At 34.7% G+C, this 22,461-nt stretch overlaps 1 protein-coding gene and 1 pseudogene across 1 annotated transcript in view; both read right to left on the minus strand.

The window, feature by feature from the left end:
- LOC147567637 (uncharacterized) overlaps positions 1-22,461 on the minus strand; it is a 185,084-nt gene that overhangs the window by 130,889 nt on the left and 31,734 nt on the right. The window lies entirely within an intron of this gene.
- On the minus strand, positions 7,825-11,094 carry LOC147567645 (uncharacterized; annotated as a pseudogene).

Below are 22,461 nucleotides of genomic sequence, written 5' to 3' on the forward strand. Positions count from 1 at the left end.
GTTAAGGAATATAGCTTTTATGTGATAATAAATTATAAATACTTGATTTGGAATTGTGTTATTAAAGAATATCTTCCGAAATCTAAATAGTTTATTATTTAAGATTATGAGTTATACATGAAAAAAGGGGTTTGTTAATGAAATGCATATTTTAGATAGTCCATTTATGTGGTGGAATCAAGAACACTAGATTTCTTTCCCACCTTAATTTCATTCTTATTAGTCTATTAGTATTGTTTTCTTTTTAAAATAGTTTTTAAAATCAAATCAAATTTTCGAAAGGGGTTTTAATTTAAGATTTAGGTGAAATTGCTTGTCCCTTAGAACGAATCTTGGACTTATTAGAAGTACTATAACTTGATCCCTACACTTGGGAATAGACTTATTTTAGGCCTATCAAGTTTTTGGCGCCGCTGCCAGGGATAGGTTTAATTTTATTTTCAAACTTGAATTGGTTTTTTTTTTTTTTTTTTGTCTCTTTTGATTACTTTGACTTGCTTTTCTTTTCTTTGTATAGATTCACAAAGGAGCTAAAGGGAAGGAGCATCAAGGAAGAGGAAATCAAAGAAGACCTTTTTAGATTTTAGTTATTTTAGTATTTTTTTTTTTAAATTTTTTTTTTTTTTTGGTGAAAGTGTTATAATTTTTTTTGTATTTCTTTATTTTTTTGTTTTGTTTTAAGGACTTTATTGTTTTGACCCTAAACTGGAGGGCATTTAATTTTGTAACCGAAACTAACAAGCCTCGGGTTCGCACACTTGCGGGAAGAGTGGCCTGGGTCATCTACAAAGGTCGTCGCCCGTCTTGAACGGGAGGTAACTTCTAGATCACCCACGAATCTCCTGTAAGTGGGTACTTGTGATGTTTTTGCTTGCTTAATTGATTGTCGAACTGTTAGTTTAATTATCATATTAGTAAGGGCATTAACCCATTACAAGATAGGAGTCGGATTTCATCACCGGTCTCTTGCCCATTTAGGTAACAACATTGCGCGATCCCAAGCCTCACATAAAATTAAAAATTGATTTAGACATTGGCCAAAGGTAACGAGCTTGTAGGACCTTCTTGACAAATCTATAACTCGATTAGTATTTGGAGTTTTCCCAGGAAGAGGGAACGATCCTCGAGAAGAGGAAATGTTGCCAAGGGTACAGTTATTTTCAACTTTCATAGTTGGCTGTCTCCTGAAGAATTGCTTGATCGTTGTACTGTGACGGAGTAACTCCTTATAAGAATCATAGTTCAAGCTTTGGTAAGAAGTAGAAGCTGTCTAGATCTATTTTTAGGTGAAAAATACCACCCAGTCGTCTAGATTGTGTCTAGGTTGCTTGGTGGAGTCAGCTTGCTTGCTTTGTTGTTTTCCTTAGGTTCTTCGTAGTTTCGTTACTCTTTTAAAAACAAAAAAAAAAAAAAATGGTTCCATTGCTACCAAACTCTAGCAGATGGCCCATTGGAAGCATTGTTGGCCTATTTTGGCTTCGATTTTGATGAAGAGAGCAGTATCAATGAGGTAAATCTTTTACTGGATTCAACCCCATTGCAGGATACATGGCCGTGCCTGAGAATTTGGGGGCCCAGTGCGAAATTTGATTAAGGGCTTTTGAATAAAAATCACAAACGTATTTTGAAGAAAAATAGTCATAGCAAAAAAAAATTATTTTGTAACATCATTTTTATAAATAATCTAATCTAAGAATCCACTATTACTTGTGAACAAAGAAAAATTTATTCTATTTTAAATTATAAACTTATAACTACATGTAACATAATAAAAATCTAAACTTTCATAATATGTTTGGATTTCAACACATAATCGTATTAAATGTTCAGTTTGCAACTTATCGACCATGACCAGGGGTGAACGAAGGTTGTTAGCAAGCATAGCTGACTTAAATAATAGAGAGAAAATAATATCTTCGTACATTGTATAGTCTAGAATCTAAAAGTAATTTTTCGAACACGGTATCTTTTGTATAATTATTTTCACATATATATTTATCTATTGTCGGAATTTTTTTTAAAGCTCTTAGATTTCTATTTCTTTGAAGTCACTTGAGAAAATATAAAATATGGATCTAAAATAACAAAATAGTTTAAAAAAGGTGCAACGGAGCAAAATAAAAAATCGATTTAGCGATAATACTCTTCTTAACCAGAAGAAGGAAAAAATAAATACCATTGGTGGCTTGGGGTGTAGAACCCGTGTCTCTTGGCTTGGAAAGCAACCAAGTTAACCAGCAAAGCTAGTTCCCATTTTTATGTAAGTTGTGTGTCTATGTTTATATGTTTAAGTCCAACTTTTTAGACAAATGGGCCCCTTAGTGGTGGGGGGGGCCTGTGCGGGCGCCCTGCCCGCACCCCCCTCCACACGGCCCTGGCAGGATACTACGAAATGGGAAGCTAAAGCGAAACTCCTCATAATCTCGGAGCCAATTATGGTGTCAACTTTAGAGACACCTCGCCCATCAGAAGAGGACTCTAGTCAGCCTAACCCAGAGTCGTCTCCATCTTTGGAGAAACCAATAGGGTGGTCTATAACAGACCAAATGTGTATAAGTTCATCTGTCCCTGAGAGTCCTCTAATTGCATATGGTTCATTGGGAATAGGTCTAGATGTTTTTGCAGTTCCACACCTAGTTTTTCATTCATACATAGACCCTTTTGATTAGGTCTATACTCTTTCGGGTGTAGTGACAAACTTAATGATTGTAGTTTCATATAAGTTTGGGGATAACTCATCCACATTGAAAGTCTTACTTAAATTGTCATATCACTTCATGGACGTGAGACTGAACCTTTTTGGATACTTCATTTTTTGGGTTGACCCTCAAATTTTTCGATTACTATTATATGGGGAGTCATCAACCCTTAATCCAGTAGGTTTACAGTAACTTCTCTTTCCTTTTTCTTTCATCATCGTCTGGTTGAAGACGATAAATTAAGCGCTTCATGGGAGGCAATCCATGCTTCTGATATAGGACAGTGGAGTTTGGTAATATCTTTCCTCTCATCTTTTTATTTTGGCATAGTCTTCAGAACATTGAGGACAATGTTCGGTTTAAGTTTGGGGATAGGGAAGAACTTTTGCTAAGTCCTTCATTTCAAAAATTCAAGAGGGTTCAAAATTTTTTCAATTTTGGACTATAAATGTGAGTCTCATAGTGGTTTTTGGTTTATCAATAGTTATAGAGTCGAGTTGATCGTAATATCCGGTTGTTAAAAGTTTCTTCATGGATGTCGAGTCTTGAGGTCGTCTGTGTGCTAGCTATGTGAGTATTATGGAAGTGAAGGGTAGACGATTTTGAGATAACTAGATTAATCATCAGTGGAGACTTAACCCTTGTGAGATTTCAGAGCCTTTCTATTACCTTTGAGCGCACTCTTCTGTGTTGACTCTGAGCAGAGTGAAGAGTTACTCAACCTCGTAACTTTAATAAAAAGAGCTCATTTGATCTCGTGTGCTCAACTTCCATAGCCACTAGAAGTGACATCAGGATAGCGAATAAACCTTACTCTTGTAGTCCATGAAACCCGATAATAGTGTCAACTTTTAGGAAGACGGATACTCCACCATCCATTCATCATATGACTCTTGAGAATGAAGACATGAAAAATAAAGAAAGAAGAATGTGAAAGCAAAGTATGAAAGAAGAAAAAGTTGATTGTTGAGAATACTAGTGTTGGTATTTGTGTGTTGTTAATAGTTAAAAAAAAAATTTGAAGTGAAAAATAAAAAACAGAAAGTGTATGTAAAAGTTATGTGAACTTTAGTTTGTTAAATAAGTGTTCAAAGCAAAAAAACGAAGTTTGGAAGTTGCTTGAAGTTCTCTAACATTGAAGACGTCGACATTCTCGGGATCTCATCACCATCCATCTCATCAGTTGTATTCGTTGACCTTTAGGAAGCATTATTAGAGGGTAGAGTGGGTGAGAAAGGTAAGTGAGCTTCCCCATTCCATTTTGTGGTTATATTCCTTTTCGTAGATCATTCGTTTTAAAATGTTGTGCTCATCCCTTTTTATGTGTTGAGTCTATATTAGTGATCACACTCACACATATGAGCGAACTATTCTTGAGTGATTTCATCCTTAGAGCGTATGTATGTGAGGCCAAAGTCGAGGCGAAATGTATTAAGATAGCGACCAGGGTTCTATCACGTACACTTCGAGTCTAGATTACTAGTGAAGAGATATTTAACGTCTGTATAGTGTTGTTAACTTTGACTGATTCCTATTAGCTTGCTAAAATTTTCTAGTAGATAAACATTTTTGGTCCATCTTAGTTGACTTTAAGTGTTTTTTGAACCCGATTGTATTTTTGAAATGTTTTGAATTTTGTGGGTACATTCTCTGGAAACCCTCACGAGACAACACTTGTCCACTAGGGCAACCTAAGGGTTCAACGGCTTGTTGCATATGCTAAATGCAACCGGAATTCCTCCGAAAGTGAGTTAGATTTTTCTTTTATTTTGTTTTGCTCGAGGACTAGCAAAATATAAGTTAGGGGATTTTTGATGGGTCATGAAAATATCCAATCTAAGTCGTTTAAGTTACCCGAGTTAGTCCGCTTCGAGTCCTTATTATAATAAAATGTTTGGTTTTCTTGATTAGGTTGTATTTTGCAGAGTTAGGTGTGAAAACGGTTAGAAACAAATATAAAGGGTATTTTGGTCAAGTTTAGTGCATGGGTGAAAAGTAGAGTCCAAGACGAGCCCGTAGGAGAAAACAGAAGTCAAATCGGAGTCCGAACGAGGGAATTATGTAAAGTCAAAACCAGGTCAACATTTGGTGCACAACAGGTCAATTTTCGGGACTTTGTTGGGATAGTTTCTGGCTGGCGGTACAGCTCTGGATACATGGCAACTCGTGAAGCCTGGATAATGCAACTCCCGTGATCCCGCTTAGAATCGAGACGGACCCTACAGGCACGATTCAGTGTACCGTGTTGCAATCTATTCCCGTGGTCCCACAACCGATATCCATATCATATCTGTCCAAATCTGCGTTTGATTCATCTAATGGCTATAAAAGCTGCTTCCACTTAATATCCTTGTCCAGGAAGCACATTAGCTCTCCATTCTTAAACCCTAGAAGCATTTAGTGCTTTATTTCTTCTCATTTGTAGTGCTGACACATGGCAATCCATCATTTTCCAAATAATAGAACCTAGACGCCTGATGCGTATTTAAACTAACCTAAATAATAGGCTAAAATAAATCCGTATTTTATAATAAAGTCCGCAAGTGCACGGGTCTATGTAGTGTAGACCTAGCAAGTACGGGTCGATCCCACGAAGACAAGTTGAAACTATATTTTAATCCTAAACTAGTGAATAAGAAACTTCGAGATTCGTTTTTGATGAAAAAATAAAATAATAAAGTGAGACTAATATTTCAATAGGAAAGAGACTAATATGAGAAAAAAAAAATCCTAGAGTTTAGAATCCACCACGAACACTCATAAAAAGATATTTAACCATTAATATTTCTCTATCTACAACTCAATAATTGGTATACCGCTTGCATCCAAATATCGGAAAATATATATATATATATATATATATATATATCTTTCTTTAAAGCATATAGTCACCTAAGAATTAAACCCTTTTAAAAATAAACAATAACAACTCAACTATTATTTATCAACCAATAAGTATGAACCATTAAAGATTAAAATCTAAATATGATAAATCAAACCAGAAGAATAAATAATGAAGAATGTATCATGTGAAGAATAACAGAGTTTAATATTTTCAAACAATAAAGCACATACTTTAGAGAATCATTATAATAAAATATTATTTATTTGTATTCATGGTTTCATCTTTCACTCTAGGTGAAGAGTCTAGCAACCATTACAATAATCAAAGTAGTTGAATAAAAAAGAAAGAAAAAGATGTCACCCATATGATGCTTCGATGTTGATCTTCGTCCAATTATAGTTGTTGTCCCCTTTGATATTCCAACTCCGCTACTGCCAAATGGCTCAAAAACTCCTCTACAAATTCGTTCCTAGTTTTCAATGGCTTCCTGTTTTTCTCCCCATCAAAAGAATGTCGGCTCCTGTCTTTTATATGTGGCGGTAGTATTTAGGGTTTTTAATCCCAATCCTCCCCATTTTGAATTACGGGCCATATTTGAAGATATCTAATAGATTTTTGATAAAGACTTCATGATTTGGTAGGACCCACTTTCCAAACATCCTACTTTACCTTTAATTCCTACATCCCACTTTTGCAAACAGGCAAGTATTCACGTGGCTTCTTTGAATTTTCTTATTTTTCATTTTAAGGCCATGTAAAATGCCCCCTTGAAAACGCCTTCGTTGTTAAACAAGCCCCCAACATATTTAATTGCACCAAACTCATCTCTCGAGTACGAAATAATGCATCGATTTCCACGATTGTTGACTTCTTCACATTTATGTGTTATTCCTGAAAAACTAATTAACTTCATTAGTTTCACCAAAATTAAGGACTAACGAATGTACATTGACGATAAATAAATGAGCTCTAGCGAACTCATCAAACATCCCCAAACTTACATTTTGCTAGTCCTCGAGCAAAACAGAAAAATAAAACCATACCCGTTTCACCACTTTCGTAGGGAATCACGATTGCACTTAGCACGTGCAACAAGCCGTTAATCCTCTAGGTTACCCAAGAGGACGAGTTTCGTCTCGTGAGGGTTTGCAGTGAATATACCCACAAAATTAAAAAAAATCTCAAAAATGCAGAAGGGTCTAAATATGATAAGGACTAAAAATGTTTATCCGGTAGATTTTCGAAGGTTAATAGAAATGAAACCCAAGTCGACCAAACCATACAGACGCCAAAAATCCCTTCACTAGTAATCAAGACTCGAAGTGCACATGACCAGCCAATATGAGTATCATTTCGGTTCTGAAAAGACAAGACCTCGATTACCGTCTCGATACATTTCGCCTCGACTACTGCCTCACAGTCATACACTCAAAAATTAAAGTCACTCAAGAATGGTTCACTCTATGTGTTAGTATGAATATGAAGGAAAACTCAACACATGAAAAAGACAGACTAAATTTTTGGTAAACGACTGATCTCAAAGAAGGAAACAACCACTAATATGGAATCGGAAAGCTAACCAACTCTTCTCACCTGATCTACTGTCTAACAATGCTTCCTAGAGGTCGATAGACACTAATGAGGATATGACTAGAACTCCTGAGAACTCAACGTCTTCAAATCTTCAAGAACTACTTCAAGGGATAAACAAAAACAACTAAACAAACATTTTTTTTTTCTTTTCTATTTCCTTTTCTTTTTTTTTCTTCTTTTTTTTTTCTTTTTTTTTTCATAGTACTTTTCTGGTAATCAAACTCAAATACACAAAGAACTTTCTTGACATTATTCTTTCCTTGGGTATAATTCTCTTCATTTTGCTTCATGCCTTATTCTCAGGGTTCTAAATGATGGATGAGATCTATTTTCCTCTAGTTGACATTGCTTTCAAGTTTCTCAGACTACAAGAGAAGGGTTTACTTCCTGATGACATCTATAGTGGTTGTAAAATTTAAACTCAAGAGATCAAATGAGTTCTTTCAATATTGCGAGGTTGAGTAGCTCTTCATTGTACTCGGAGTTTAACACAGAAGAGATCACTCGAAGCAAAAAGAAAGGCTCAGAATCTCACATGGGTTAAATCTCCACTAATGATCAATTAAGTTCTCCCAGAAAAGTCTACTCTTCACCTAAGTAACACTCACATGGCTAGTGTACGACAACCTCGAGACTCGAAATTCATGGAAAAACCATTAGCAAACGAATAGCTCGACCAACTAGACTCTATACCTATTAACAAGCAAAACCAACTAGACTCACATTTTTAATCCAAAAATTAAAAATTTTGAACCCTTTTGAATTTTTGAAAATTTGAAATAAGGACTTAAAAAATTCAATCCCCTATCCCCAAACTTAAACCGAACATTGTCCTCAATGTTTTGAAGACTATGCGAAAAAAAAAAACAGGATGAAGGAGAGATATTACCAGATTCAGAAGTCCTATGCATGGGTTACCTCCCAGAAAGCGCTAGTTTAACATCTTCAGCCAGACGAAACAGATGATTCAAAAAACCTTAAGAACAGCTCCATAAACCAATAAGTGAAACATCTGTGGATCTACCCAAGACACGAAGTGTTTAGTGAAGGATAGTCTCACATTTGTGTAAATATGTTGTAGTACCCGTGAGACTATCGTGATCAGGTAAGAATCCCCAAACTTAGACGATAATAAAGTCGTTAAGTTTGGCCATGGACTAGAAAGAGTATAGTCCTGTTAGAAAGGATCTAGGTAGGGAGGAGAAACCAAGTGAGGTATTGCACAAACTTCTAAACATGTTCCTGAGGGATACGACACAAGAGGATCTAGAGGATTATCAAATACACCCAGAGTTAAACAAGAGGTATCTAAAACAGGTACACGAAGTTCTTCCAAAGGAATCACTAGGTTACCAGACTCAAGCTCTACCAAAGTTGGTTCAGATAAACCCTCTATAATTTGTTTAACGATGATGTCATTAGTGTCCTTAAAGAACTCCAGGTCCTTGACTAAGTCAAGCGAGTCATCATTCTCATTTACTAGATTGAGCAGCCAAGATTCATCATCATCTTTTATGGTGGGTCCATAGTTCAGTGTTAGAGCATTTGACTCATACAATGGAAGTGGTGACTCTAAGGTTGGCAAAGTAATCGGCTCAGACACTAACAAGGAGGTAGACTCTGACATGTTATCTATCTCATTAATACTACCCTCCTCATCTAAGCATAAAAGTGCCAATAGAGTTTCTAAAGGATCTCTCGACTGAGTTGTTGGTAATGCATCTTGAACTAATAATTCTACCAAGTTCAACCCACTGAACTCGTCTATGTCATCAGGGTGAAGTCCCGCATTAAAAATATTCATCTCCACCGTCATATTTCCAAATGACAATCTCAAAAGACCACTTCCACAGTATATGACAGCATCTGATGTAGCTAAAAATGGTCGACCCAAAATGACAGGGATTTGACTCTGGGTATCATGAATTGGTTCAGTATCTAAGATGATGAAATCTACAGGAAAGATAAACTCACCAACTTTTATCAAAACATCCTCTACTATGCCACGTGGTCGTCTGACAGACCGATCTGCCAACTGAAGGACTACAGAAGTGGGTTTTATTTCTCCCAAACCTAATTGTAAGTACACCGAGTAAGGAAGAAGGTTGACACTGGCACCTAGATCTAACAAAGCTCGTTCAATCTTATGGTTCCCTATAGTGCAAGGTAATGTAGGGCTTCCTGGATCTTTGTACTTAGATGGGAGGTTTTGCTGGATAATAGAACTCACTTGTTGAGTCAAGAAGACCTTTTTATGCACATTCATCTTACGCTTTCTAGTACATAGGTCCTTAAGGAACTTGGCGTAAGCTGGGATCTGTTTAATTGCATCTAGTAATGGAATGTTAATGTTGACTTGTTTAAATATTTTCATTATCTCCTCATACTGAGACTTCTTCTTTGGCTCTACGAGACGTTGAGGATATGGAGTTCTAGGAATGTAAGGCTCAGATACTACAGGTGGTTCTTCAGACTCAGGAGCCTTCTCAGGCTCATCATTAGGGACTTTATTTGATGAAGACAAAGGGATATACTCAGACTCATTTTTCTGGGGAACACTTATCTTATTATCCACAACTCTTCCACTCCTTAGAGTAGATATAGCATTGGCTTGGTCAGTTGGTCGTCTATCTTGTATGGCCTTAGGGTTTTGTTCAGGTTGACTCGGAAACTTACCATTTTCTCTTTGATTTAGGGCCTCAGCAAGTTGGCCCACTTGAGTTTGTAAACTAGACAAGGATTGGGTGGTAACTTGCATAAACTGTTGGGTTGTTCCCTTAAACTCTATATGGCTCTTAGCTAACATTTTTATAGTATCCTCTAATAACCCCTTACTTTCAGAAGAATTTTGGGTGCTAGTTTGGGTAGGAGGATTCCTAGGATGGCTAAAACCTGAAGGGTTGGTAAAATTATTAAACTGACCCTGAGGTTGACCTTGAGACCATGAAAAGTTTGGATGATTTCTCCAACCTGGATTGTATGAGTTAGAGAAAGGATCATACTTCTGATGATTATCATGCCTAGAATTTTGGTAGATAGCATGAGCTTGTGCTCTTTCATCTGAACCAAAGGATAAGGTACATTTGTTCCCTGTATGACTGAACATGGATAAGAGATGGGTTCATTTCCGACACTCATGACCCGAGTGGGACCCTCCATTAAGGTTTTAGGCTGACACATTTTTAGGGCTTCTATCCTTCTAGTTATGGCGGCAAGTTTGTTTTCCGAATCATTTACTCTATAAATGCCACCTCTGTTCGGAGTAGGATTAGCCCTAGTAGGGGGTCCTCTGGAAGTTTCCCATTGCTGGGATTTCTCGGCCAAATCTTCTAAAAATGTCATGCAATCATCGACGGGTTTAGAAGTAAAACCGCCACCACAGAATGACTATACCATGGATGTAATGGGATAGTCTAGTCCGTCATAGAGAATCTGGACTAGTCTCATTTTCTCAAAACCATGGTGTGGGCACTGCAATACAAGTTCTTTAAATCTCTCAAGATACTTGTAGAGAGACTCCCCTTCTTGTTGTACAAAACTGTTAAGACTTTGCCTTAAAGAGGTAGTTTTGTGTTTCGGGAAGAATTTCAGAAGGAACGAACTGCTCAATTCTTCCCATGTAGTAATGGAATGGGGTTATAAGGCATACAACCAAGATTTTGCTTTCTCTTTCAAAGAGAAAGGGAACAACCTAAGTCTCAATATTTCATCAGGCATATTGGGGAATTTCATAGTCCCACAGATCTCTTCAAAATCCCTAACATGGTAGTAGGGATTCTCGTTCTCATCCCCACGAAAAACAGGGAGCATTTAGATAATGCTTGGTTTTAACTCGAAGTGAGTTGTGGTGTGGGGTAACTGTATGCATGATGGCTGACATGTTCTAGTAGGATTCATGTAATCCCTGAGTGTCATAGGTGGATTTCCACCCCCGGCTTGGTTCAAATTTTCACCCATAGTGTCACTCAAAGAGATATTCGCTAAAAGATTACTTAAATGTGTTTCTCTACTGATGAAACGACCTCTCTTATCACGATATCTATCGGCCATAAACTAGAGCCCAATGACCAAGGATATTTTCAACAAAACTTTTTTTTTTCGAACCAAAGAATCACTACGAAGAACCTATAGGAAAGCAAACACAATCAGGCTGACTCCACCAAGCAACCTAAGCAAAATTTAGACGAAAGACAAGTTGGTCAGATTTACCTTAAAAATCTAGACAGCTCCAATTTCGTAACAAAGCTTGAACTATAATGTTTATGAGGGTTACTCCGTCCAAGTACTACGGTCAAACAACTCTTGGAGACGACCAACGATAAACGTTGTGATAGCCATCCAACCTGGTAACGTTTCCTCTTCTCGAGGCGACCTTATAAAGAGTTGAGTGAACTTTCCCTTTAGGAATGCCCAAATAAATATTAAGTCCCTGAATCGTTTCAAAGATCCTATGAGCTCGAGACCTTAGGGGCTAATGTCTAAATCAGATTTTAGTTTCTTAGGTGAGGGTTAGGATCGTGAATGTTGTTACCTACGTGGGCAAGAGAACGGTGATGAAATCCGTCTCCTATCTTGTAACTGGGTTAGTGCCCTTACTAGAATGATTACAGTAACAGTCCGGTTACAACAATTAAGCACACGAATTCACACAAATACCCACTGACAGGAGATTCGTGGGTGTTCAAGAAATTTACCTCCCGTTCAAGACGGGTGACGACCTTTGTAGACGACCCGGGCCACTCTCCCCGCGAGTGTTCCAACCCGAGGCTTAGTTTTGGTTTTCGGTTACAATTTAATTAAGCCCTCCAATTTAGGGTCAAAACTTTAAAACAAAAATAAAAATAGAAAGTCTGAAAGTCTCTCTCTCACCAAAAATAAAATAAAATCTAAAATAAAAAAAATCTTTGTCTTCTTGATTTCCTCCTCCTTGTTTGCTCCTTTTCTGTAGCTTCTTTTGTGAACTACACACCAAAAACAAGAAAAGCAAGTTAAAGTGATCCAAAAAGACAAAAACAAAATAAAAATAAGAAAATAAATTTGAAACCCTAAAACTAACTAATCCAAGATCAAAACAAATTTCCTAACTTATCCACGGCAGCGGCACCAAAAACTTGATGCGTATTTAAACTAACCTAAATAATAGGCTAAAATAAATCCGTATTTTATAATAAAATCCGCAAGTGCACGGGTCTATGTAGTGTAGACCTAGCAAGTACGGGTCGATCCCACGAAGACAAGTTGAAACTATATTTTAATCCTAAACTAGTGAATAAGAAACTTAGAGATTCGTTTTTGATGAAAAAATAAAATAATCAAGTGAGACTAATATTTCAATAGGAAAGAGACTAATATGAGAAAAAAAAATCCTAGAGTTTAGAATCCACCACGAACACTCATAAAAAGATATTTAACCATTAATATTTCTCTATCTACAACTCAATAATTGGTATACCGCTTGCATCCAAATATCGGAAAATATATATATATATCTTTCTTTAAAGCATATAGTCACCTAAGAATTAAACCCTCTTAAAAATAAATAATAACAATTCAACTATTATTTATCAACCAATAAGTATGAACCATTAAAGATTAAAATCTAAATATGATAAATCAAACCAGAAGAATAAATAATGAAGAATGTATCATGTGAAGAATAACAGAGTTTAATATTTTCAAACAATAAAGAACATACTTAAGAGAATCATTATAATAAAATATTATTTATTTGTATTCATGGTTTCATCTTTTACTCTAGGTGAAGAGTCTAGCAATCCATTACAATAATCAAAGTAGTTGAATAAAAAAGAAAGAAAAAGATGTCACCCATATGATGCTTCGATGTTGATCTTCGTCCAATTATAGTTGTTGTCCCCTTTGATATTCCAACTCCGCTGCTGTCAAATGGCTCAAAAACTCCTCTACAAATTCGTTCCTAGTTTTCAATGGCTTCCTGTTTTTCTCCCCCTCAAAAGAATGTCGGCTCCTGTCTTTTATAGGTGGCGGTAGTATTTAGGGTTTTTAATCCCAATCCTCCCCATTTTGAATTAGCATTTTTGAATTTAAGGTCCAAAAATAGGGGGGGTAATGAGTCATATATCCACTCCTAAATTAATAAATAAAATAAAACCAAAATAAACCAAAAATGTAAAATAAGTCCAAAAATTAACTGTTTGGTGGGCCTCATGCATCAATCCTTTAATTATCTCTCATTTTTGCCCTTTCATAAATATTTTTTAACCATTGGTAAACCAAAGGTTTATACTGGTTAAGTTAATAACTCTTTCCATATATTTTATGAAAGAATATTTATGTTGGATATTTAATACCAATCTTTATTTCCATAAACTCCATAAATATTTAACCAAATCAGTGGATATTTAACAAAAATGAGTTGCACTCTAAAAAAAACGAGTTTCTATCTATGTAACTCTATATTCTTTGAATTCAAGAAAGTATATTATTTCTAAATATGTTGTATTTGATTAAAGTAACCTACCAAATCAATGGATATTTACCTAAAACGAGATGCTCAATCCCAAAAACGAATTTCTCTCTCTGTAACTCTTTGTTCTTGAACTTCAAGAAAGTATGAAGTTGTGATTTGCGTTTTATCTCTACCTCGATCTAATTAGACATCTACAAATTCGTTTGTGAGGTATGTCCAACTTAAATTGATCGTCAGAATATATAAATCTCTATTACTACAATCTTCTTAAAAATATTATTTATTTTAACAAAAAACTTAAATGTAACATTTTTTTTATCACTTTTTGGTAAAAAGTGAATGTTGAAATCTCTATTAATTCAATATTTTTTCATAAAAAAGTTTTATAAAGTGAAATTGTGTTTGCTACATTTTCGGTATTCTACTAGCATTTTCTACATTCTATTAGCATCTGTTATGAATCTGTTACAATAGGTTAAAAAACAAATACTATTTTGTTAACATCTTATTGATTCTAATAACATCTTTTACATTCTATTAGCATCTGTTGAATGTATTTATTGCACTAGGTTAAAATGCAAATACTATTTTTCTAGCATCCTATTGATTCTACTAGCATATTCTTCATTCTATCAATATCTGTTGAATGAATTTGTTACAGGAGGTTAACAAATACTTTTTAGTAATTAAAATGTATAACGTGAAATTGTTTTTGTTACATTTTTCGTATTCTACTAGCATTTTATCGATTCTAGTGACATCTACTAACATTTTCTACATTCGTATTCTACTCTGTCAATCTCATTGATCTCACATGTAGTTGCGGTAGGTGGTCGATAGATGGTATCCCTTGTCAACATGCCATGTTGTGCATCAAGAATTATGATGGTGATACGACAAGTTTTTTTTTTTGATCATTTTCACCAAACAAGCGTTCGTCAACACTTATCAATGTTATGTCTACCCAATACCAAATTATGATGAGCCAATGGAGTACATCGATGAAACAAGAACACTACCTCCGTTAACAAAGAGAAAACCGGGAAGACCAAGGACAGTAAGAAGAGAGAGCTCAGGAAACATACCCAAAAAAATGAGAGTTTGCGGTCGGTGTAAAAAACCGGCTTATCACAATAGTGCCTCAAGCACGGCAGCTATATAATAACTAACTTAAATTTTGATTATGTAGGTTTACTTATTCTGCTAGAAACATAAATATTCTACTTATGTCTTTTATATGTTTAGAGAATTTGATCAATGTTACCAGATTATCGTATTTAAACAAGAGAATTTTCTTATTTCCTATTAAATTTTATCAATGGTTACGATATTATCGTAGTTATACTCATATGTATTTGGCTAGAGTAAGTTACAAAATGTCGAAAAACTGAAAAATGTTGGTAGTGTTGGAGAAATTTTGTCAACATCTTACTGGTATCTTTACACCCATTGAACCATGCTAGAAAAATTTGTTTGATGTTTCTAGCAATTTAGCAATTTTCAATACAATCAAAGCAGGTTGGTTTTAGCCTTTGTTATATTTTAATCAAAATGTCCAGATTTTTGATATATTTTTGTACGAACTATTTGTTTCCTTAGTTATATATGTTATCAATGGATTCAACATTAAGTGTTTGAGTTCATCATGCCTTTGCCCTACCACGTATTATAATTGTATAGTTTCAGTAGTGTCCAAGAAATTTGAGTAACATCTTTATTGTATCTATAAACTTGTTGAACGACATCTAAAATATAATATAATTGTGGTATTATAGAACATTGATAAATAATCCCATAACTGCTCAAGATGTTATTCAAACTTAAAACATAAACATGTTTGCTACGTTTTATCACATAGTCCGTTACAAAATACAAGTTAAAGTACTTAAACATTTTTTTCTCCATATATCCTTCGATTCATGCAGCAACAACCAAGTTAGTTCACCCCTCTTCCTTTGCGCTAGTTTTGTCCAATCATCTTTTGGCATCTCGTTAGAAAAATGTTTATAGTTCGATTCGATATAAAGTTCTTCCATGTGCAAAATCACATACAACCTACAATCAGGCCTGTCAAAGTTCAATAAACAAACCAATTCAACATCTTTGGGTTGTAACCATTTATGCGTTTCTATAAGAAACTAAAAAAAATGCTAGTCAAACAAGTCATTTTTCTTATGAAACCAGTTTTGAACAGTAACCGTTTCAAGGTTCTATGATAAACTTCAAAAATGCTAGACAAAAAAATGACATTGTTTTTACAATCCAATTTATTCTCTCATTTTTTTCCCATATTACACCATGTAATGTTCTATGGTTGTCAAAAAAATCAGGTGTGACAGGTAACTATTGATAAAGTTTTATAAAAACTTAATAATGCTAGACAAAATATTAAGTTTTTATTGAAAGTAACTATATTCTGAATCTAACACTATGCTTGAAAGTCTACAATACAAAATCCTAAATTAGATAGAACCCTAAATTGTCGGTCTAAAATAAAAAATTTAAGCAGAAACCATTTCTTCAAAGAAATTACACAACAACAGAGACAAGGTAACAATACAAATTTTTTGTTGCATGCAAAAAAGAAACATACTCTTCACTTTGAACTGATTTAGGGTTTTGAAAATAACTTCCATTAAACCACTTCGAAACAACTAAACCTTAGAAATTTCTTATTAACTAATCAATTTCAGAAAAATAAATCATAGTTGAAGTTGTAAAAATCAAAACCTAATTCGTTTTGTGTTGTAGAAATCAATCTAAATCATAAACATAGTTGAAGGAACAACAAAAATGATGAAAACCAAAATAACTTACTCTTTATTGTTGATGATGATGAACGAAACCAACAATGGATTCTCTCTCTTTCCTACTCGATGCTCTCTCTCTCTCTCTGTTAGGTTTATTTTGGGCGTGTTTAAGATAAGAGTTTATCTCTCTCTCTCTCTTTTGTTTGATATTTGAGAAAAAGACAACTTTTTTTTTGGTTAATTTTCTGAAACAGAAAAGGCTAATTTTTTTTGTTATGCTTAACGAAAAAGACAGATTTTTTCGGGGAAAGAAAGTTTGTTTTTGAAGAAATAAATGTAATGAATCTCTATATATTATGGTATCTTTTATTTTGGGTTGTTTTTTTTTTTAACTTAGGATAGGTTAGGCAGTAAAAGATAATAAGAGGATAGACATGTAATTTACTTTGAGTGGATTTATTTTCTATTTCAGATTAACTTTGGTCTCTAGACTCGTTGATCATGCGATTTTGGACTTAAATCTCATCCCCCGTTTGAATTACGGGCCATATTTGAAGATATCTAATAGATTTTTGATAAAGACTTTATGATTTGGTAGGACCCACTTTCCAAACAACCTACTTTACCTTTAATTCCTACATCCCACTTTTGCAAACAGGCAAGTATTCAAGTGGCTTATTTGAATTTTCTTATTTTTCATTTTAAGGCCATGTAAAATGCCCCCTTGAAAACGCCTTCGTTGTTAAACAACCCCCCCAACATATTTAATTGCACCAAACCCATCTCTCGAGTACGAAATAATGCATCGATTTCCACGATTGTTGACTTCTTCACATTTATGTGTTATTCCTGAAAAACTAATTAACTTCATTAGTTTCACCAAAATTAAGGACTAATGAATGTACATTGACGATAAATAAATGAGCTCTAGCGAACTCATCACCGCCAGACACATCTTTTAGTTTTAGGGTCTTATGTTTTATCCCCTTCTTTTTCCAAAATAGTCGTCCAAGACATCCCATCTCTACCATTTAACCCAATAAAAACCCTAACCCTATATAATACGCATTTCTCCTTCATTTAACACTAGACTTCAACAACCCTCTCATTCTCATTTCTTCTTCTCCAACATTCCCATATCTTCTCTAACCTATCTCTTTCTCTACTATCTTTTCTTTCTCAAACCCTAAAACAATCTCTTTCTTCTTTTGCTAGCCTCCATCACCTCTTCTACCCAATTTCTTTCTCTTCTAATTTCTAAATCTACTTTCTAATTATATCCAATTTTCTTCCCTCATTTCTTTTCTACAACCATTCATTTCTAATTTCTTTTCTAAACCTCTCTACTTTCACCTACTTTAAAAGTGCTATTAATTGGATTTGGAGCATAATTTGGATCATACTTAGGAACAATTGGAGCAAGGATTTGGGTGACTTTTTTCTTTGTCTTACTTATTTCCATGTATTTTGTTTTATCATGTATATGTCTCTAAATTTAATAACTAGTTAATCTTGTAACTAGGGTTGTAGAGGAAACCCATACTTGGACCTATTTTGAGAGATGTTATTGATTAATGAATCCCTATATTGAGCTTTAATGCCTATTAATTGTTAGTTCATATAGATTTTATAATCTTTTCCTTGTTCATGCTTCATAGTGAGATATTTCATGCTTTTGTTAAGTTATTAGATGGGATATGCTTATTAGATGATGAATGATTGTTAAGGAATATAGCCTTTATATGATAATCAATTAAAATTACTTGATTTTAAAATGTGGTATTGAAGAATATCATCCGAAATCTAAATAGTTTATTATGTTAGATTTTGAGTTATATATGAAAAAAGGAATTTGTTAATTGAATGCATGTTTTAAATAGTCAATTTATGTGGTGGAATCAAAAACCCTATATTTCTTTCCCATCTTGATTTCATTCTTCTTTAGTCTATTATCCTTTTCTTTTTAAATTAGTTTTAAAAATCAAATCAAATTTTCGAAAGGGGTTTTAATTTAAGATTTAGGTGAAATTGCTTGTCCCTTGGAACGATTCTCGGACTTATTAGAAGTACTATAACTTGATCCCTACACTTGGGGAATAGACCCAATTTGGGCCTATCAAGTTTTTGATTCCACCATATAAAATTCAATAACCCTTCAAAAAATTTTCCTCATCCACCACCAGGTAATTTCTCACTTTGTATTTTTTTCTTTTCACTACACAATCTTATCAATAAATGTATATTGTCTTAGGTAAATACTATGTGGTTGATACTGGATATCCTAATATGAACGGTTATATGGCTTCATATCATGGTGTACGGTATCATCTTCCTGATTTTCGTCGTAGCGGTCATGCAAGAAATCAAAAAGAATTGTTCAATCATTGTCATTCATCATTGCGTAGTGTTATAGAGAGGTGTTTCGGAGTATTAAAGGTGCGATTTCCAATTCTTAAATCGATGCCACCATATCCTTATGAAACACAAGTATTAATAGTTGTAGCTTGCATGACAGCCCACAACTTCATTCGCGAAGAAATGACTACTGATTGGTTGTTGTAAGAATATGATGATGAAACAGTAAAACATGATGATGATGATGATTATGCTGAAGAAAATGAAGAAGGCCATGAGGACTCACAACCAATTAATCAGCAAAACCATATACAAATGGACACTATCTGTGATTCTATAGCAAATGATATAGTCACTGCAAACTGAGAATAATTAAGTCACGAATTTTTCTTAGTTATACTTTGTTCTAGTGGTTACTGGAACGTAGTAATTAGTTTTAATAAATTCCGCTTAGAATGATTTGATTGTTTAGTAAATTGAAACAACTAATTTAATAGATTTATTTTATAAGCATGTAGAAATTTCGTTTAATATGTTATTCTTATAAAAGTCTTTTCAGCTTATTTTTGCCAAATGCGCCATAAAAAATTTATGTAACAAAAAGCTTTTTTTGTAACATCACCAAACGATCAAATATAACTTCTTTAAAGCGCTCAAACTTTAAGCACTAAAAGAAAAGCAGTTGCAGAAAAATTTCGCTTATCCAAATGAGGCCTTAGTAATGTTCCATTGAATTTTATCATGACAATCATTTTTTATGTTAATGGCTTTAATGATGTAGTGCTGATCATTCCGTTAGTTATACCTGATTAGTTGAGAAATCCATTTTAGATTGGAGTTTGCAGTATTAGCTAAGGGTGGTGGGAGGCGAGGGATCCAGAAATCATTCCAAATGCTAATGTGCGAGCCTTCCTGAACTTCCCTTATGGTCAGCAGATCTATGATGTCATAATGGTTGCGAATAGCTTTCCATATCCAGGAGTGCCCCTGCTTAGTCGGACTAAGGGCATCTCCAATGCAACACTCGCTCTAAGAAACTCTGAGTGCCACATATGATTCTTAGAGTTTTTTCTTAAAAAGTCTCTCCAATGCAACACTTCATTCGGATCTCAAAGATGATTGTCGAGGGTGGAATAGAGATAACTTAAGAGGACACTCTATTTCTAAAGTGTCTAAAGTGTCCTCTTGAGATATCTCTAATTTTCCAATTAATCAATACTTGATTTTCAATCAATAGAAATAGAGTCTTCTGTATTTTTTAAATAATTATTTATTTATTTATAAAAATAACTATGGCACATAAGTAAATAAGATAAGTTTGGAGTTTTGCATTGGAGACAAAACAAATTGAGGATCTCTATTTTTGCCACCTAGGAGTGAGAATCTCAATTGGAACTTGACACATAGGATGAATGGAGATTTTTTTTAGCTTTGCATTGGAGATGATCTAAGGATAAGGTTATTCTTAAAGTATTTGGATTTTAAAATTTGTACCCAAATAGCATTGGGCTCGGATTTCAAACTCCAGGCAAGTTTACTTAGAAAAGCTTTGATTTTTTTTTATTTGGCGATTCCATCTTTGGTACTACCCAATTTTTCTGATTCGGCAGTTCGATCTATGATTTATCATTCATGGACGTTGATAAGATACTTCCATTTAGCAGCACCTTAGGATGGCATAGCCTTAAAGTGAATTCATTATTTATTCTTTCCTAACAAGAAGATTTGGGCAACAGGTTGCCTAGTTGGTTGATGAGACATGAAAATGTCTCATTTGAATCTCTTAACTCGGGTTAGTTAGTCTATTTCGAGCGGTTTCTTTGATGATTTTTAAGTTTCTCTTGTTCAGGTGTCTTCTATGGAATTGTGCTCGAAAATTAGATAAAAACGTGATAATAACATACTTGAGGGCATTTTGATCATTTGGAGGTTATGGTGTTCTGGAAATTTTAGTACCCGGTTAAGAAGTAGAGTCCAAGACGAATTAGTAGACGAAAACGGGAGTCAAATCGGAGTCCGGATGAAAAAATAAAGAGGGTGAAAGTTTTCATGTCCAAGTCAATTAACTAAAGCCGATCAAAGAGCTCGGCAGACACGTGGCAAGAAGAGAGTGCAACAGATGGACGGCAATACGCGCGGGCGGTATGATTTCGGGCATGTCAGGACGCCTCCGGGATTTCTCAATGGATCTGGATCAGGTGCATCGCGGGTTTTAGTTACAGTACTCCCCCGCGCAAACATACGGAGATGGACGTCTTTGATTTTTACTGAACACATGGCAGCATCTGAAGATTGCGTTCCCACTTAATTTTATCCGCCGAGAAGCATCAAATCTTTCATGTTTGACAGCTCACGTTCTCGGATTGGCCCAAAATCTTGGGAATATCTTTATTCCTTTCCATCTTTCTCTAAACCGTTCTCTCTATGATGATATGATGATATTAGAGGAAACAGAGAGAGGGAAGGACAGATGAGTAAGATAATCTATTAATGGAGAAAGAAGTTCTTTTCTCTAAATAGAACCGAGATGGAAAGAGAAAGTATTCTCTGGATTCAATAGAGATATTCAAAGAGATGAAGGTGAGACTCGATTATAACCGAGTTGGAAAGTGAGAGAAGATATCCATATATCTCTCTTGAAATTCAAACATGGAAAGAGGAAGAGATGATTTGGTTAGTTATTGCTGGAACATATATTTTCTAGAGAGAGAGAGATATATTCTCTCGGCTGAAGAACGAATTCTTGGGGGGGATATAAAACAGAGTCATCTTCTTCTTAGTGATCATCTCGACTGGAGGGTCTTCCTCTGGTAGCTCAACCAAAACCGACTATATTAGAGAGAGAGACAGAGTGATGTAAAGAGCTCTCGGTGTTAGATCATCTGACGGCAAAAGAAGAAGAAAGAGGTTTAGAGAGAGAGAAGGAATTTGAGTTTACTGTTTTCTGCTTCTTCTTCTTCTGATTCTTCTCTTTGTGAGAGAGAGAAGATCAGATTGAAAGAGTAGAGAGAGAGAAAGCTCCTGGTTTGTAGAGAGAGAGAGATTGAATTAATTTGAAAACTACATTAAAATCATTTCATCTTCTTCTCCCTTTACTGTTCCTATTAGAGAAAGAAAGAGAGAGTTATATTATTGTTTAGAGAGATAAAGGAAAAAAACAGTAAAGTTTAGAGAGAGAAAGATAGTTGGAGAAGGCGAGAAAATAATTTTCCCTCAGGGAATCCATTTCCGGGAAGATGAGAAAATCGTTTTCCCTGAGGGTGTGTTTGGCAGAATTCTGGAAAAACATAAAGAAATCACTTCCTTAAGGCCCAGTTTGGCTGCCAGTGGAAAATCAGTGAGAAAAAGTTTAGTTTTCTTCCATTCTCTTTTATTCTTTATGTCTATTTCAATATAGTATTATGATTAACTAATTCTCTATCTAGGGTTGAGGATGAAACCAAATATTCGATCTTTTAGAACATATTTTGAATTGATTAATTCTCTGACTGTGCTTTAGTATTTAAGTTCTTTTGTTAAATCGATTTTCTTTTCACCGTCTATGCTTTTAGATTTGATGCATCGTGCTTAGGTTAAATCATTTGACGGTGCATACTTATTAATTGATAGATTGTAGTTTAGAGATTTGTTTTTCAAAATGAGACAATTACACTTTTATGAGTAAAAAAACCGATTTTATCGAAAACATCTCCCGGAATCAGGATAGTTCATTATCCGAAATTCTGAGTTATAAAACGAGAGAATTAGTCAGTTGATTTCGTGTGTTTAAAA

The sequence above is a fragment of the Eschscholzia californica genome, unplaced genomic scaffold (genome assembly GCF_041429995.1).
Source record: "Eschscholzia californica isolate CP2 unplaced genomic scaffold, dmEscCali1.0.p SCAF_1, whole genome shotgun sequence".
NCBI lineage: Eukaryota > Viridiplantae > Streptophyta > Magnoliopsida > Ranunculales > Papaveraceae > Eschscholzia > Eschscholzia californica.